Source organism: Quercus robur, chromosome 8 (assembly GCF_932294415.1).
Source record: "Quercus robur chromosome 8, dhQueRobu3.1, whole genome shotgun sequence".
Taxonomy (NCBI): domain Eukaryota; kingdom Viridiplantae; phylum Streptophyta; class Magnoliopsida; order Fagales; family Fagaceae; genus Quercus; species Quercus robur.
In genome coordinates, this window is record NC_065541.1 from 4,854,790 (window position 1) to 4,873,680 (window position 18,891).

Here is an 18,891-nt window from a genome sequence, read left to right on the forward strand (position 1 = left end):
AGCATTATTGGACTAATTCAAATATTTGAGGGGGCCAACTCTTATTTTTATAGACTAAATTTTGAAAGCATTAAAATAAATTTATATATATATATATATATTTTTTTTTTAATTTCAAAATTTGGGGGGACCATGGCCCCCCCACCCTTCAACACAACTCCGCCCTTGCTTAAAAGCACCCATTAACCAAACCTATAAACAAATGAAAAAAAGTTAATAAATATAATTTGTTTACCAAGTAATTAAAAAACCATTGGCCTGGCCTAAGGAAGAAAGCTCCTAGGATTTACCTCCGACCAATAATTTAATTACATGACCACATGCAATTCAAATCTGATTGGACTCTTCTATTATAAATTTGAAAATTACACAATTACTAAGATTTTTGATGCACCTTCAAATGACAAAAAGGTATGGAAGAAAAAAAAAATACACAACCCAATATGCTATATTAACTATTTTGCTACACTATTCCTAAATTAACAAAAAAAAATATAAAAAACATTTACAAAAAACTGTCATATCATTGAAATTTAATATGAATGCAAATACTTATGAAAAATCTTAGCGATAACAAATCCGCAAGTCCAAAATTTGTAAGATCCAATCAAGAGTCTTCTAGTACCAATTCATTAGTGATTAACACAAATAATGCAATAAAAGGAAAAAAGTGATAAAAGCTCAAAAATTGAACAAATAGGGGCAAACCAAACTTCAAATGTTGAAATTGAAGAAATAGATAATGATAACATACCCGTCAACAAATTTTACAAGAGTCGCCATACCACAATAACAAAGCATTGAAGAAACCAAAAAAAAAAAAAGATTTAGTAATGAAGGTCTTTATTACATCACATGATAAAGATTAATAATATGGAATAAATTAATATGTTTTTATCAAATTTTATTATACAAAATTACTCCAAAGTTTTTTTTTTTTTTTTTGCTCATTACTTGAACTCACTAGTCATTACTATCAAAGTTTTATAACAAAATGCTATAATATATGTTTAACATTCTCCCAAAAAAAAAAAATTACATAAAACATTTTAACATTATCCGTGCATCGCACGAGCAACTTACTAGTTATGAATAAAATTGTGAAAAATATTGTGTCACTAGATTTATTGTATCACAAATTGGGAAGCAAGGAATGGACATAACAAGAACATAACAATAAAGTAATTATGAATTTTTGACTAGTTTCATTTTCCTTCTCCTTCTCATTACAATTAACAAGTGTGGTTCATCTTTATTTTGTGTTTTGCCGAATCAGTAGACATTCAGTTTTTAACTTCTTTTTTTTTTCTTTTACATACGTTGAATAAAAAGTTTTTAATTTCAACAGCATCAGTAGCTCCCAAATTAGAAAAGTGTGACTTGTTTCTTGTAAAGTGTCTTGTCAACTTGTCAATATTTTGAATTAAAAGTATTCTTTTAATATATTTAGCACGTATTGTCCTCTGTTTTGTTCAACAATCTAGTATCAAAGCTTCCGCTAATTCAACAAGATATCCAGATTCTTTTAGCAAAAGGGCAGACAAAGAATAGGTGGTCTTTGCTCTCAATACAGCCCCTACAGAATACACGCAAAGTATCACCAGTATTTCCCCGTTTAGCTAGCCTGTCTCTAGTTGTTAATTTGTCTTTAATTGCCAACCATCCTACGAAACTATGTCTAGGAATAGCTAGCAGAAACCAAAGATTCTTCCACCAATCCACCTCCAACTCTTTTTGCTCTAATTTCATTATAGGTGGCAGCACAAAAGTAGCAGCTAGAGCTTGTTGTCAAAGGGGTAACCAAGTCATCTGACCTGGCAGGCTTCCAAATCCAAACATTGTCCCTCAAAACAGACTCTACTTTTGCTTCAGGCTTGCTGGCTGCATCATAAATAACCCTATATCCAAATTCTATTGGGTTGCCAATTGTCATGCCATAAGAATATGGTCTTCTCATCCCCTACTTCAAATTTAATGAAGCTCATAGCCAGATCCCTTCATTTTTGGATGGCTCTCCAACCCAAGTGCACACTTATGGGACTCTTAACAGTCCGTGCATAGACACCTAATTGTCACTAAAATATTTATTATTTTCCACTCTTGAGCCTTAAGTGAGCCGCCCAACAAAAAGGCAAGAACCTAGCACACACAGAGATAGAGAGAAGAAAATATTTATATTAAAAAAAAAAAAAACCTTCATGAAATTAACATAATAAGCCCATAAAGAATTAACAAAACAGAGAAATAGAGAGGGATTTACCTTCTTTAAAAGTGTCGCTTTTGTTAGCCTCAACCATGACTTTGTGCACTGAGAGCCCTAAGAACCAAGAATTGGTTGGAACTTAAAACTCACCTCAACCAAGAAAAATGATTTTGTATAAATTTACTTATATGCCCTTATTAAAAAATAATACCCAATTAAAAAAAGCAAACAACTAACTGGGAAAAAAAAATCACCCAAGTTTATTAAAAAAGAAAAATCATACACAGAAAAAAAAAAGTTAAAAAAAAAAAAAGAAAGAAAGAAAGAAAAAAGTGAGAGAGTTTAAAGTTATATCATGCCCAGGAGAAAGAAAAACAACAAAGAAACAATTGGCACATGAGAAGGAGGGGTAGTTTTGTCATTTGCCTACAATTACATTTCTCCCCCTACTCTCCTATTTTCTCCCCAAATTGGGGAGATAGCATTTCGGTGGACCCGAGGAGAAAACACTTAGGCCCCACCAATTCACGCTTCTCTCTTCTCACTAATCAAACACCCACAAAAAACATTTTATCTTCACTTTTCTCTCTCCCATTTTCCATCATCCCTAAAATCTCCCAAACTACACAAACCCTTAGTGTCTTCAAGATGATAGTGAATTGAGAAAGTAGGTGAAGAAACCCTAGACGCATAGGGGAGATTTTTGTTTTCAATAAACTATAATGATCCCTTATATACTTTTGCAAGTAGGGTTTGAACTTCAAGTTCTAAGTCAATTTAATGGGCTTGATTAAAGATTTAAGGTATGTTTGGTAACTGTTTTTTCTCCTTATTTTCTGTTTCCAAAAACAATTTTCTATTTTTGAGACTAAAAAACTTGTTTGGTAACTCAAAATAGACAAAAAAACAAAAATTATTCTCAAAAGTCAATTTATAAAGAAACTGAAAACATGCAAAAGGCTGTTTTTAGTTTCTAATTTTCAAAAGTTAATGAAAATACACATTTAATATAATGAATCTAACTTATTTAATGAGTTAACATTAGAGTTCAAATCCTAGTAACGACATATTTTAGTATTTGCTTTTTTTTTCTTCAAAAAAATATTTTTTTTTAATTTCCACTAACCAAACATATGTTTGATTTCAAAAATACAAGAAAATTGTTTTTCTTTATATTCTCAAAAATAAGTTTTTGAAAATAGAAAATAAAATCTTTTACCAAACATAACCTTAGACTCATGAAACTTAATCAATCGAGACTCTATTGAAAATTTGTCAAGACACAACTCGATCAATCGAATGTGAGTTAAGCTATGTATCGATAAGATAGTGACTTCCCTTTTCTTGAGATAATTCTGAGACTTTGTAGTGATCTTGAAAATACTAACTATTTTTTGTTTTTTGTTTTTTATTTTTATTTTTTAATTTAAAATTTTCCTTTGAGAATCCTCAATCCTAAAGAACAACTGTCTTTTGTCTTGTACCGTATTTTAGAAGCACTGCCTCAAGTGCCTGTTGTTCTTCTTCACGCATAAAGAGATTCAATAAAATACTAACTTTTTTAGGTAATAAAATTTTTTTTTTGAGGAAAAGGCGATAAAATACTAATTAATACACATTAATCAAGATGATAACCTAAAATATAATTCCAATTAAATAACTAGTAAGACACGTTACGTTTGTCAGAAAAATAAAAAATCTATAACATGTACCCACTCTTGCAAGTTGGCAAGTGGGCATCATGTGGCATGATCTTCTTTCAAGGTGCCGATAGTGTGAAATGTGAATGTGGAAAAAATTTCATATGCACTGGCGCATGAGATAACGCCTCTGTAAATGTGTCCCCCTGTAATTTTTTTTTTTTTTAGCACACATTGTTCAATGATTTCAATTCAAGCCACAATAAACAAGGAAGAAAAGTTTATAAATGACTTAATAAGGGTATTGGTTTAGAATATATATATATTTTTTAATTTTTTATAAGAAAAAAAATTGATTTTTCTAACAACTTTTTATATTTTTCATAAAAGTAGTATCAAAATTTTTCTAAAATAGCATAATAACTAATATCTTAAAGACACCCATTATCCAAACTTATAAAAAAATGAAAAATGTTAGTAGATATGGCCTTGCCAAAGGAATAAAACTCCTAAGATTTACCTCCGATCAATAATTTAATTACATGACCACGTGCAATTCAAATCTGATTGCACTCTTCTATTATAAATTTTGCTAACATAAACTTTCTGCTAGCAACTTTAGAACCACCTCAAAAATTTCATAGTTGTGTTGATATTATGGCTTTAACTTTATTACCAATCTTAGCAATACCAGTTTCATATTCAACACCAATTGCCATTCCTTTACCCTAAAGCAATGGCACAATCTGGCCTTTATAATTTTTTCCTTTTCTCCCTCAAACATCCTTAGCCATAGATGTGATCTCTTGCAAAGCAAAATAAATCTTTGGGACTCTATTTCTAAGCCCTGAGCATACAACAAAACTCCATTTTAAGTGAATTTTGTAATGTAAGATGTCATGCTCTTTTGCAAGATTAGCTTTAGACATGTATGTACTTTATGTGGGGAATAACTATCATTCATTTATGGTCAGGTTGAAATTGTTGCTTTGTCTACATAAGGAGAAACAGAAGTGCCATTTAAATAGAAGAAGTGCAATTTAAAGAGCAGGTACTCACATATTTCTGATGCTTTTTATTGGGACTACCTCGAAATGTTTATTCTGTTTTGTTTATTCTAAGCATGGTAATCGAGCCTATTTCGTTACTAAATTTCTTGAATTGTTAGTAAAGAACTTGAGCCGAAATTGCAAAATTTCTTCGAATAATCTAATTTTAAATGATCAAAAACACCGTGACAATGGATATTTCTTCTTTTGCATCTTTTGGCTTATTGCATCATTAATTGTTACATTTGAAACTCTTCCTTACTCAATTCATTGGGCACCTTAGGATAGAATCACTTTAACGGGCAAGGTTAGATAGTTCAAATAATTATAATTCTATCTTTCTTCCACTGCTGCTATTTTAAAAAATTTGTCAAATTATTGATTCTCCTAAAAGTTTAAGCTAATAGGAGACAATGAATTTATTCATTTAATCTAACAATTTTAATGGATAAATATATAAAATGTATATTCCTAGTAAACAAACCAATGTATCAAACTCAAGTTACTAATCAATAACACACTTCTCTCCATATTTTCACCACCAAAACGAATTCCCAGATTTTTTTCTCATGGTCTATAGTTTTTCTTGTTTCTTTGTTTGTCACAACCTTGGTTTTCGTGGAGCTTCCTGTGTCTTTATGTACTAATCTGATGATGGTACTCAAGTTGTAGTACCAATACGTTCAACTACGGGGAGATCACAGATGTGGGTTATCCATTCTGGGGAGCTGGCCAATCTGGTGTTTGTGGCAATCCTCAGATCTCACCTGTGCGAAAAATATTAATGAAGCTCATAGCCAGATCCCTTAATTTTAGGTGCACACCATTGGGACTTTAACAGTCCGTAGACACCTTCCTTTCAGCAGGTTGGAATCCTTCTCTCTTGGAAGGTAAACGTTTTCCCAGGATACTTTAATGCCCCCGTTACTAGTGCTTTAGCATGACAAAAAAGACATGGTTGAATACGTCTGTAATTAAATTGTAATTATAATAATTTCGGCAAGCTTTCTCTAAAGTCTTAATAATCTTTTTTGGCAAGATTCCATAGATGTGTACAGGACAATTGACATGACACATTACATTAATAATTAAATATATTTTTATATTCTCAACATTATCACTGAAATAGATATTACCTTTTACCCTTGACCATTAAGTGAGTCACTCCAAAAACCCATGAACCTAGTACACAGTGATAGAGAGAGATCGGAGAAAATATTTATAAAAATAAAAATAAAATAAAATAAAAAAACCTTCACGGAATTAACATAATAACCCCATAAAGCATTTAACAAAACAAAGAAATTTACCTTCTTTAAAAGCATCGCTTTTGTTAGCCCCAACCGTGGCTCTGTGCATTGAGAGCCCTAAGAACCAGGAATTGGTTGGAACTTAAAACTCACCTCAACAAGAAAACAAACTCTAATACTTGAAAGGATGAGAAAAATGTAAGAAACGAATTTTTGGGTTTGTTTTTCTCGTTAACCAAACTGAGAATGAGAGGACGATATTTTATTTTTTAATACTTTTATTTTATTGGGATATTGACCTTGTAAAGGCTGAGTTTCAAGCTGGGTTGAGTCTTTTTTTTCCCCCTTTTCGTTTGAGAAAGCTTGAGCTCAATTAAGTCTAGACTTTTTTTCCAAGATTTTTTTAATTTTAGATGATAAAAACTTATATCTTTATACCTATTGAATTTGTAATTCATAATAGTGTTACATTTTTTAATTAATTAGCTTGATTATAATAGTTATATACCTTTTTATTATAATTTATATTTAAGTAAGTTTCTTGAAAGTAGAACAATTAACTTACTCCAAGTTGGTATCTTATTTGTACTCTTTTATATGCCTATTATTTTTCATATACAAACAGTTTGTTCAAGGGCTTAATTTTAATCTCTTACATAAACTACATTATTATTTATCTACTTTTGTTACATTAAAGATAAATATGCTTAGAACTAAATTGACATATATATATATATATATATAAACATATCATGTATAACGTAACCTGATTGCAAAAAGAAGATGCAGTGGCATAATCCTAAAGATAACTATATAAGCTCTACCGTTGAAAGTATCAAAGAGATAGTGTTCAGAAAATTTCCAAACCAACGGATTAGTAACTGATTCTAAGACAACTCTTAAGTGAGTCTAAAATTGAAAAATTCAAGCAAATAATAATCCCTAGAAGCTTTGAAACTTTGGTTCACCTCAAAAGGGCTGTAAGGGGCATTATCTTTACGCAAAAGCTCAATGTATCATTGATGCATATTAGAAAATTAATATAAAGATAACTAAGAGTATTCTAAGAGCATTAATATTGATATAAAATAAAATAAAATAAAAAAAAGAACATTTATATTGGTAGTGCTAAAAAGTCATATTGATATTTGTAGTACTATCAATACTATAAAACATGCTGCAATGGCGGAGGGAAAGCCAAAAAATTTGGCTGTTGAGTTATAGTGCACAACCAAATATGGTTGTGCACGGTAGCTAAGAAGGTAAAAAGAAAAAAACAATATTTTATTAAAAGTTATATTATTTTATTGTGTGGTGGTGATGGTTGTTATTTGTTATAGTAGATATATTGTTTATATTATTTTATTGTGTTGAAAGCTAAAATAAAACCACTAATATTGGGTGTTTAGTAAAATCAAATAATAAAATAGATAAAATAGTTTTTGTGGTGTCAAATTGCTAAATTTATGCCCCAATTTGTAGATTTTACGTTGAACACATACTTGATACTAATCTACCATAGTATGAGACAAAAGACGTGGATGACATGTAATTGGAGATATGAAAGAAAACTTGTCAAAGCCGAATGACATGGATCAGAAGCAGACTGCGTTTTGCTAGAATGCAAGATACATCTTCTTTTATTAATAGTAAAAAATTGGCTACCAAGCCCTAGCGGTCCAGCTTCCGTAATCTTAAGTGACCTTCTATCTAAGAAAAATCTAACTAGTATTTCCTAGTCATTTGTTAATTATATCATCCCATTATACAGTACTAATCCCATTATGTTTTGGATTAAGAAGGATACCATTTCCTAGTTGAGAACTAATCATCTTAGAACAGAGTGAATAATACAGAACTACAGCGTTCCATTGCTCTTGTAGCAAAAGAGTTGTTGATGGAAGTTCTCAAGTCCCTAAAGTTAAAATCACCTAGCCAAGGGTCTTCATTCCTAATCGAAAGAAGAAAAGCACTGCCAATGAGTTCTAACCCAATGGTGCGCCTGTAAATTTACCAATCAAAGAGCAGGAAGAAATGAAAAACATCATTACTCAATTGTCATAAAACCATTGCCATCCAATAGTCAAACATTAAAAATTCTCAACTTTTGCACATTCCATACTCAACTTAAAAAAAATCCTTGTAGTTGTGTGGAAAGTACAGCAAGCAATATATAATAAAAATCATTTCCTAACAAAAAACCAAAATAAAATTTAAGAAATGACAAAAAAACAAATAAAATTTATCAAGTAAATTAAGAGTTACAATATTGATGAAATTAGCAATGGGAAAAAGAAACATAAAAGACATTATGATAAATCTTAAATTAGGTATCATGTAGATTTGCATCTGGAATCAGATTATCTAAAAAAGTAGACTTATATTTCAAAATGTTATACAATAAATAGACAAAAGAAAATTACATTCCCTACCATTGCTTGTGATATGAAAAAAAAATATAATTATTATAAAATTCATATATAATAGAATTAAAAGAATTCCCAAAAAAAAAAAAAAAAAAAAAAAAAGAAAGAAGGAGAGGGAAGTAGAGGTCATACAGTAGCTAGAGTCATATATAAATAGGAACAGTTTTTGTCCTGCACCCTTACACATGACTAATCCCATCAAGCTTTGGACTAAATTGTAAAGGTGTGTGCTTCAAAGATAATTTTACAATAAAAACTCAAATTAAGAAGAATGCCCATTTTCTTGTTGAGAACTAATCATCTTAAAATAGAGTGGACTGCTCTTGTTGCAAAAGAGTTGTTCATAAAGATTCATAAAAAAAAAAAAAAAAAAAAAAAAAAAAAAAAAAAAAAAACCTATGTAGTTATGTGAAAAGCACAGCAAGCAATAAAAATATAAAATTGAATTCCTGAAGGTGTAAATTAATCCAATTTTTGCCTCCAATTTTGTATGAATTTTCCTATGCTCGAACTGCCAAGTGTCAATGTACCAAACATAACACTCATATCTCTGTGTTTCCAAAAGATCACTCAGAACGTATCAGTGGAAAAGGTTGTCTTTTTTTATTTCAATGCTATAATATAAGAAACCCCTTGCAATTTTTTGAGATAATTATCGAATAAAAAAAAAACAATATCTCAGACCCAAAAATAAAAACCAGTCACATAATTAAACAACAAATTCAGAGTCATACGTACAACTTTACTTTTTTATTACAAAATACCCTGATACATTACTTACCAGACAAATAACAAAACAAAAACAATGAATAAAGATGAAAATCTTCGAGCACAAAGAACAACATTTTCAAATTCAAAACGTTTTGATAATAATGCTTTTGAAGCCCATACATAGAACTACGAAATGAATGGAACTTGGAAGGTTGGTTTTATTTTATTTTATTGGGCCCTGGACCTAGTAAGTGGGCTAAATTTCAAGTTGGGTTGGGCTATGGAGTGAGAGTAAAATGTCTCATCTTGAGCTCAATTTTGTCCAGACCATATATGGATTTATTGTTGGCATTCTCTAGGTTTTATTTTTTATTTTTTTTTATATAAAAAAAAAAAAGAAGGTAAAAGAGAGCAACCATGTGACTTCCTTACTTGGATATTACAATAGTTGTTATCTCAACCTAGGAGATCACTAATGAATTGAGCCAGGGGCTTGGGCCATGGGGTTTGTTGGCGTTCTATAGTTGTTGGCACTAGGCATATGTTCATTTACTATCATACTACTCTCATTTAACCTAGGGACTGAGTGTTCATTGACCCCCTACCCTGGTGGGCCTATGGTAGTTATGGCTCATTTAACCCAGCCAATAGAATACTACCATGGTGGCTACTGGCTACGGTCGCCTCCTATTAGGATGCAACATTATTAATTGATGTTGGTGTATCAAAAGATTGTACGAGATGGTATTCACATGGGTTTGATTTGGACAGATAACCACCAGCACACATAATATAGAGATGGTACTCACATGGGCTCCCTTTTTTTAATCATCTCAAAATATCTATCATTATTGTTTGATGTTTGCAAAGCAAAAGAGTGTATATGATTAATAAGATGTTTAAACAATTGAAAGGCAGAATGTAAAAGAGGGGCCATTTTTTCACACACTAAGCCACAGGGAATACTTTAACATCATTATTTGTAGTCCTTTGGAAACTAGAATTCAACAGAGCTCGAGAGAAACTACAGATTGTCATTCCTTTTGCCCAAAGCCTTTGCACAATCTTTCTCTTTATCTTTTTTTCTTTTTCTCCTTTCATCATCTTTAGCCAAAGAAGTGATTTCTTGTAAAGCGAAATACATCTATGGGACTCTGTTTCTAAGCTTCGAGCATACAACAAAAATTCATTAGATGAATATTGTAATGTAAGATGTCATGCTCTTTTGCAAGATTAGCTTAGACGTGTACTTCTATTTTATGTGTGGAATAACTATCATACATTTATGTTCAGGTTGAAGTTGCTACTTTGTCTATTTAAGAAGAAAAAGAGGAGCAATCTAAAGATGTAGAACTGCAATTTAAAGAGCAGGTACTCATGTTTCTGATTCCTTTTATTGGAAGTTTATTCTTTTTTATTTGTTCTTAGCATGGGAGTCGAGCCCATTTTGTTATTGATTTTCTTGAATTGTTAGTAAAGAACTTAAGCTGGAATTGCATAATTTCTTATAATAATTTGATTTAAAAATTAGCAAAAACACCATGACAATGGATTTTTCTTCTTTTATATCTTTTGGCTTATTTTATCATCTTATGATAGCATCACTTGTAATGGGAAAGGCTAGATACTGAATTCACATAATTCAAAGATCCAAAAATAAAACCAATCACACAATTAACCCAATACATAAGCTCACCATCGATAACCCATTTTAAAATAAATAAACAACAAACTCAGAGTCATACAACTTTACTTTTTGATTACAAAACATCTTGATATATTACCAAACAAACAACAAAACATAAACAATAAAAAAAAGATGAAAATATTCTAGCACAAAGAACATAGCCTCAAATTTAAAATGTCTTGGTCATCATGCATTTGTTTGCTGAGAAAACACTAGGAAAAAAGACAGAAATATATGTAGAACTTCAACTAGTCCAAGAGCTGTAATCAAATCAAGCTGAATAGTGAATTTCCAAGGTCAGCTTGTCAATAACAATAACATGTTCAAACCCCGCTCCAGCTCAATCAAAGCCTACAAACAATTTCGAACTTAAGCTTGTCAAAAATTCTAAAAGCTTGAGCTCAACTTGATTCATTAGTCAAGTCAAGTTTGAGCTCAATATCTAGCTCAATAGGAACCAAGGGGTTCCACTTGAGTCTGAGTCATAAGCACCAAGATCACAGCCCAATCCCTTAATTTTAGGATGGCTCTCCAACCCAAGAGCACACTTGTGGGACTTTAACAGTCCATAGACACCTGCCTTCAGCAGGTTGGAATGGACCCAGGCTACCCAAAGAGACCCAACTGTTGTGTAAAGATTCTAGATATGTCTGATTTGTTCCAATTTTTTTTCTCACTTGGGAAGGTAAACTTTTTCCCAAGAAACTTTGATGCCCCCTTTACTGGTGCTTTGGCCTGACCACAAAGAAAGAAGTGGTTGAAATACTGCTCCAAAGTCTTAATAAATGTTTTTGGCAATAATCCATAGATGCGTACATGACAATTGACATGACATATTACATTCATAATTAAATTTTTATGTTCTCAACATTATCACTGAAATAGTTATTACTTTCTACCCTTGACCCTTAAATGAGCCACCGCTCAAAAAACCATGAGCCTAGTACACACATAGATAGAGAGAAGGTTCTTCTTCTTTTTTTTTTTTTTTTTTTTTTTAACTTCTTGGAATTAACATAAGAAGCCCATAAAGCATTAATAGAGCAGAGAAATAGAGAGAGATTTACCTTCTTTAAAAGTGTCACTTTTGTTGGCCTCAACCATGGCTTTGTGCATAGAGAACCCTAAGAACCAGGAATTGGTTGGAACTTAAAACTCACCTCAACAAAAAAAGAACCCCAATACTTGAAAGGGTGAGAAAATTAAAAAAAAAAAAAAAAAAAAAAAAGGTAAGAAACGAAAATTTAGGTTCATTTTTCTCGTTAACCAAATAGGAAATGAGATGATATTTTATTTTTAATATTTTTATCTTATCGGGTTATTAACCTTGTAAAGGTAGAGTTTCAAGTTGGGTCGATTCCAATTTTGGATTTTGGGTTTTTTATTTTTATTTATAAAGCTTCAGCCCAATGGCTTTTTTAATTTTTTCCAAGAAAAACGTTTTTTTTTTAATTACTTTTTAATTTTAGATGAGAGAAGCTTATATCTTTATACCTATTGAATTTGTAATTCATATCTTTTTAAAAAATTAATTACTATAGTTGCTACAAGTGGAACAGTATTTTTATGTTTTATTTAAAAAAAAAATACTACTCTGATTAAAAAAAAAATTATCAAGAGTTTCTAGAAATTTAAATGACTGTTTACTATTTATTATATAATTTTTGTAATAATATACTATAATTTTCTTTAATAATAGAAGTTAGGTTATACACATCACACTTATACAAAAAATACTACTCTGATTAAAAAAAAATTATCAAGAGTTTCTAGAAATTTAAATGACTGTTTACTATTTATTATATAATTTTTGTAATAATATACTATAATTTTCTTTAATAATAGAAGTTAGGTTATACACATCACACTTATACAATATGACCTTTGCAAGATGTAGGATTTAATTTCGTCATACAGTGACCCATTATAAGAACATTACAATTTTAACATATCTCTCTCTCTCTCTCTCTCTCTCTCTCTCTCTCTCTCTCTCTATATATATATATATATATATCACTCAGATTAAAACTCAATTATCAAAAGTTTAAGAAGTTTAATTGGAATTGTTTATTTTAAATTATGTATGATCTCTTATAATATTTACATGATGTGCGATTTGTCATGTAACTTAAAAAAGCAATTGGTTCTTTTATTTTTTTCTATCTAATTTATTATTCAATTTTAAATATAGTATTACAATAATTTCTTTAATTTACATATAACTTTTATATATATATATATATAATTTGATAGTTATAACGGGAAATGAGATATTGAAACTCTAGATGTCATAAAAACACTAAAATGTGTTAACTAGTTAAAGTATAATACTCTTGATAATTTATATATAAGTTTTTATCAAACCATATATCACATGAGCATGATACTAGTTAAAATAAACAATAAGTTTCATTTTTAAATACAATTTAACATTTTTTTTTAAGAAAGAAATACAATTTAACTTTGAGTAGCATCTTAAAGATTTTTACAACTTAATTAATAGCATTTTACCTATAGTAAAATACCTTTACAATTAGTAAAGGCATTTGGTATTTTTGTAATGGAGTTTCATCTAAAATAAACATTCTGAAGACTTAAAGTTCATTATATGACATGTAATACATACTTCAAGCCACTTGGCGCAATTATAACTTATGAAAACTCTTCTCTTTTTTTTTTTTGGCAACAATATATAGGACCTAAATTTTATTATATAAATATATAGATAATAACTCGTACAAAGCATAAGAAGGTTCAACAAAATGTGATCTTCTCTTTTTGTTTGTCTTTGTTTTTTCTCCTAATTATGGAACTTGGAAATTATAGTAATCCACAATAAGAATTCATTATGAATCTTCGATTACACACACACACTAGTCTCATTACATGCACTCCATATGTGGGATGAGGCTCTTTTATTGTAGAAGGGATTTTTAAGAAACTACCATTTAAAGAGTATACTAATTTTTAGAATTTCTAAGAAAAAAGTTTCTCTGATAGTTTTTTTTTTTTTTTTGAATTTTGTTGAATTACAATTTTAATCCCATTTTTTTTTTTAAGAATAAGAATTATCTAATTAGATTAGGAGTATTTTTTTATATTTTTTGAAACCATAACTAACTTTCTAAAGCCTCTTAATATATATAGAGATATATATTGTGATATCATATATTTTTTTAATTATAAAATAGATAATTATATATATATTTATATATATAAAGATTTTGAAGAGAATCTTTATAGAATTTAAACTCAATTAAAAAAATTAATATATATATTTAAAATAATAAAATAGAAAAATATCGGCTTTCAAAAAATTAAATGTCAATATCAAGAGTCACTAAAAAGTTAAAAAGTTTTTATTATGTATATATACTAGTTGCTAAACCGAGCAACACAAGTAAAAACAAATTTATTAAGTGCTTTCCCTTATTGTCTCATAATATCGTCTGCTTCAAAAGTAATATTGTTAAGTCACGGACTGACTCAACAATCTTACATTATAATTATATCTAACATGACCACAATCATCAATTTGCATATATTAAAAAGTAACATGCCGCAGGAACTTACCAAAACACATACTGCATAAATGACTGTTAAGAAAATTTCCAGTTGCCAAGGAAGCTAAATTTTACTTAATAGTGACTTATTATCGAATATGAAGCATAACCATATGTGTCATGGTTAGTTTCTTACTTTCAAGTAATTACTCAGCTACAATTTTCTGACAACCCACTTCCAAGTAATCCCACTATCCCAGGCATTGCCAAACCATAGAAGTCGCGAAAGAAATAAAACCAATCATAGCTAGGAAAGGTTAAGGAACTCTTAGAATAGAATAGAAAGAAAAGAATACCAGACCTTTGTCATGTTCCAACTTCATTAACATGCGTACAAAGAAATTTCTCATAGATGATAGATGGGGAAAGTTTGAGAAAAAACTGTTAGGAACTGCTCGGCTACAATTTGCCAGAAATTGCTCAGCTTACTTTCAAGTAATCACAGGATTTAGTTAGTCAGAAATCTCTTCCCCTGCTTCTCCCTCGTCGTATGTGTTTGCAAAAAGTGAACAACTTAGTATTTATAGATTATAGATAATAAACCTACAGTTACATGATATTATGTTGGGTACATATACAGGTCCTTGCCAATTTCATTGAAGTTAAATTCTATGCTGTGCTTTTTATATTTACTTTAGATTTTGGGTTTTGACTTTTGACTATATATCACGTTCCTCACGAGGGATTGATAAATTATAAAATGTATATGGGCGACTAGAAAAGTTGCCAGAATGGATTCCCAAACTCAAGAGTATAGTTCGAATTGTTTTATTCTGGTCAAGATTAATGGAAGATCCATTAAAGGTCCTTCAATCTCTGCCTAATTTGATGAGTTTTTCGCTTCGCGATGGATACGGAGGTGAGCAATTACATATTGAGGGAAGAAGCTTCCAGAAACTCAAGAAGCTAAGGTTTCTAAATTTGGGAGGATTGAATAGGCTGATAATAGATGAAGGTGCTCTGCCTCTTCTTGAAGAGCTTGAAATTAGAAAATGCCCACAGCTGAAGGAGGTGCCCTCTGGCATCCACCATCTGAAAAGCCTCAAAATTCTGGAATTTACAGAAATGCCGACCGAATTCGTTCTTAGTCTGCAACCAGATGAAGGCCCTGATTTTGGAAAAGTCAAGCATATTCCCTCTGCAACTACTTTTGGTACCCACTTGGTAATTCAGCATTGTTAAAGCGTCTGCGCAGTTGATTCGTGGAGGACCGAAGTGCCCACACCACTTTCAGGAAATTACAGGTACGTCCCGACCCACTTATTTATTATTAGACTATTACATTTACTGTAAATTACCAAAGTCTTTCACACGTACAATTACAGACACCATATTTCCTAAGCCACTACTCCATTTTGTTAACCAACTTCAACCTAGAAAATGATCATAAACATTGTTTCCGGTTGGAAACATATTGAAAATTTAATGGTTCCCCTTTTCTGTTTTTTCCTCTTTCTTATACTACTGCTTCTAACAAATAAATTGCTTCTATTATGACAATTAGCTTGAAACTAATCAACAATTTTATAGATATCACTGTGAGTAGCATGAAGCAATAATTGGACAACAAGCATTGTTCAAATTCTAATTTATAGACAACTCTTTTACTAATGTTAGTATACATTATCAAGTTTGTTTATTGTGGACAGGAAAGATGATTGAGTGCTTAAGTTTTACTTGCCTATGAATTATAGTTGGTAAGCCTGAATTTCCTCCTTTCACACGTTATAGACCTTTTTCTTTGTTGCATTTTTATTACATTTAACTTTTTATTTATATTGCTCTTGTTAATACTGTAGGCTTAGCTTCAAATGCCAATGTTTCAAGGATTTTCACGAGCCAGATCAAACAAGATACTGCTGTTTTCTCAACCAACCAAAACATAAGTAGTTGTTTCTCCCATTCATTGTTGCCTTTGTCATTATATTGTTGTAATGTGTTATTGTTTCTGTATCAAGGATTGTTATAATTTGTAATCTTTTCTGTATCAAACTTATGCTACACAAAAGAGTGATGTTTTAGTTGAATTGTATTTGTTGTCTTTAGAATGGTTTAAGTGTTTCATTGGTATGACCGTATGTAATGGCTTTGATATAATAGCTAAAAATTCTATATAATGACATTTGCTTATAATTTGTAAAAGAGTAACTAGATGTATATGTTTTCTTTCTTTATTCATCGAAAAAAAATAAATAAAAACTGTATTGAACAGGCTTCTTGTTCTGATTATGGAGTGTCCTCAACTATTTCTATAGACTAAGATGTTGTGTAAGGTGTGGTGCTGCCATTTTGGCTTTGAGTAATTTTCTATGCTGCTATAGTGTTGTTCCCAAGTTTGTTGCAGATTTGTTTTGATGTATGTTAGGTGTTATTAATTTGATGTATAAATTTAGCTTTTGTTGCTTCTTTTTGAACTTCTTGTATGGTTTTTCTTGTTTCAAGAAATTTTACTCATTCATCTGAGAAAAAAAAAAACTAGATATTTTTTTACCATATGCAACGTTCATTCATATTGATAAAAATGAAGTCCACTTCTAAACAACAAAATTGAAAAAGGTTCAATTAGTATTAAACATTATGAATTTAGTTACTGATGAGTGTCTCCCACAAAAGATTTTGACATCTTAAATCCTGATTTTTGGTAGGAATCCTAACTTGGAGGTTAGACTATATTTCCCCTAAAAGACTTTGTTGTTCCAGAATTTTCTGAACGAAACCTCTTGTACTGACACTGTGATCTTGTTTCAGTAAATTTAACTCATTCATAAATAATAATAATTGAACTAGAATTTTTTTTTTCCTTATTCACAGTGTGATCTTGTTATGATGTTAAAATTATGAGCCTCTTCCATTTGATATCAGTAAAGGAACTTTATGAAATCTAATAATGTAAGATTAGTTTTGATTAATTTAGCTGATAAAGAACTTGGTTTAAAAAGTCTATAGCAAGTTGAAACTCATTGGCAGAAGTTTATTAGTACATTCACTCCTAGTAACCAATCGGTTTTGTCCATAGCTACCAACAATGTGTAAGCATTCCCCCTAACATTAGAGCACTGTCCAATAATCTGCTATGAATAAAAGATAAAAGCTTTCACACGCTTTCTCAAGGAAAATGCAATTTACAAAGGTGCCCTGATGGGCTTGTAGGAGATCAATGGGGAGTAGTTCCAGGCTTCCAACTTCAGGTTTTTCTATTAGTGAACATCAAATTTGTAAAGTTATTAAGGATAATCACAATTACAAAAAAGACATTTGCTTATAATTTGTGAAAGAGTAAATCGTATGTATATGCTTTCTATATCATCCAAAGAAGAAATTAGAAAACTGTTATGAACAGGATTATTTTTTCGGATTGGGAAATGTCCTCAACTATCTTTAAAGACTAAAATGGCATACCAATGTGGTGTTGTCTTTTCTGTTTTGAGTAGTTTTCTCTATTGCTGCCTAGTTTGTTGCAGGTTTAGCTTTGATGTTTGGTAGGTATTGTTAGTTTGCTCTGTTGATTCAGCTTGTGCTGCTTATTTTGAACCTCTTGTACTGTGAGTTGTTTCAAAAAAATTATCTCATTCATCTCAAAAAACAAACAAGAAATTTTTTACCATATATTCCATTCATAATGATAAAAACGTTGGTCCACTTCAAACTAATAAACTTAACATAAATTCAATTAGTATAAATCACTATGGATTCAGTTAATGATGATTGTCTCCATAAAAGAGCTTTAAAATTGGACAACCTGACTTTTTCACATGGAAATCCTAACCTTACATTGGCGAGGTTTATAAACTATATCTTCCTTGTTTCTTTCTCAAAAATTGCCAATGTGTGAGTTCATAAATTAACTTGTCATTGCCTCTAAAGGGTATTACATGAAATTTGTCTGTTGTCCTTACCGAATATGTGAAACGTAAAGTAGTTCTGCTAAAAATTTACTTATCGCAGTGAACATCTTAACGGCTGACAGTTTCTATGCAAGTATTTACCAAATGATTTTGGATGTTTTCCTTTGTTCTCTTAGCCATGAAAGTGTAAATGCTACTGGATTGCTGGGTATCATAGAATATATATTGCATTATTATAGTATTAAGACACAATGTGATTTTCTTACAAAGTCAATTCAACATTAACAATAATGTAAGAAATTCCCATGTGAGTATATATTTATAGTAAAAATTAGGAGAATTATGAATATAAAATCACTGTGCAATTGGTTTTATCTCCATTTTAAATAGAGAGCTCCTGAGCTTGGGGTGAGTCACTGATGGGTCCCGATTTGGCAGCCAATGCAGAGAGGTTGGAACCAATGGTACCTCCTCGGGGCAGGCTAGAATTCCTTTGGTGTAAACACTGGAAGGGTTC

The 18,891-nt window shown here is 30.6% G+C and overlaps 1 protein-coding gene across 13 annotated transcripts in view; it reads left to right on the forward strand.

Moving 5' to 3' along the window:
* The window catches only part of LOC126694257 (disease resistance protein RPM1-like), a 214,486-nt gene that overhangs the window by 84,135 nt on the left and 111,460 nt on the right, over positions 1-18,891 (forward strand). For 6 of the 13 annotated variants that reach the window (XM_050390377.1, XM_050390378.1, XM_050390380.1 and 3 more), the window contains exon 2: positions 10,573-10,650. The gene's annotated coding sequence lies outside the window, so the exon portion shown is untranslated. Of the gene's footprint in view, positions 1-4,875; positions 4,895-10,283; positions 10,494-10,572; positions 10,651-18,891 lie in introns of those variants that run through there. The other 7 variants (XM_050390388.1, XM_050390389.1, XM_050390392.1 and 4 more) reach the window with 5 other exon arrangements.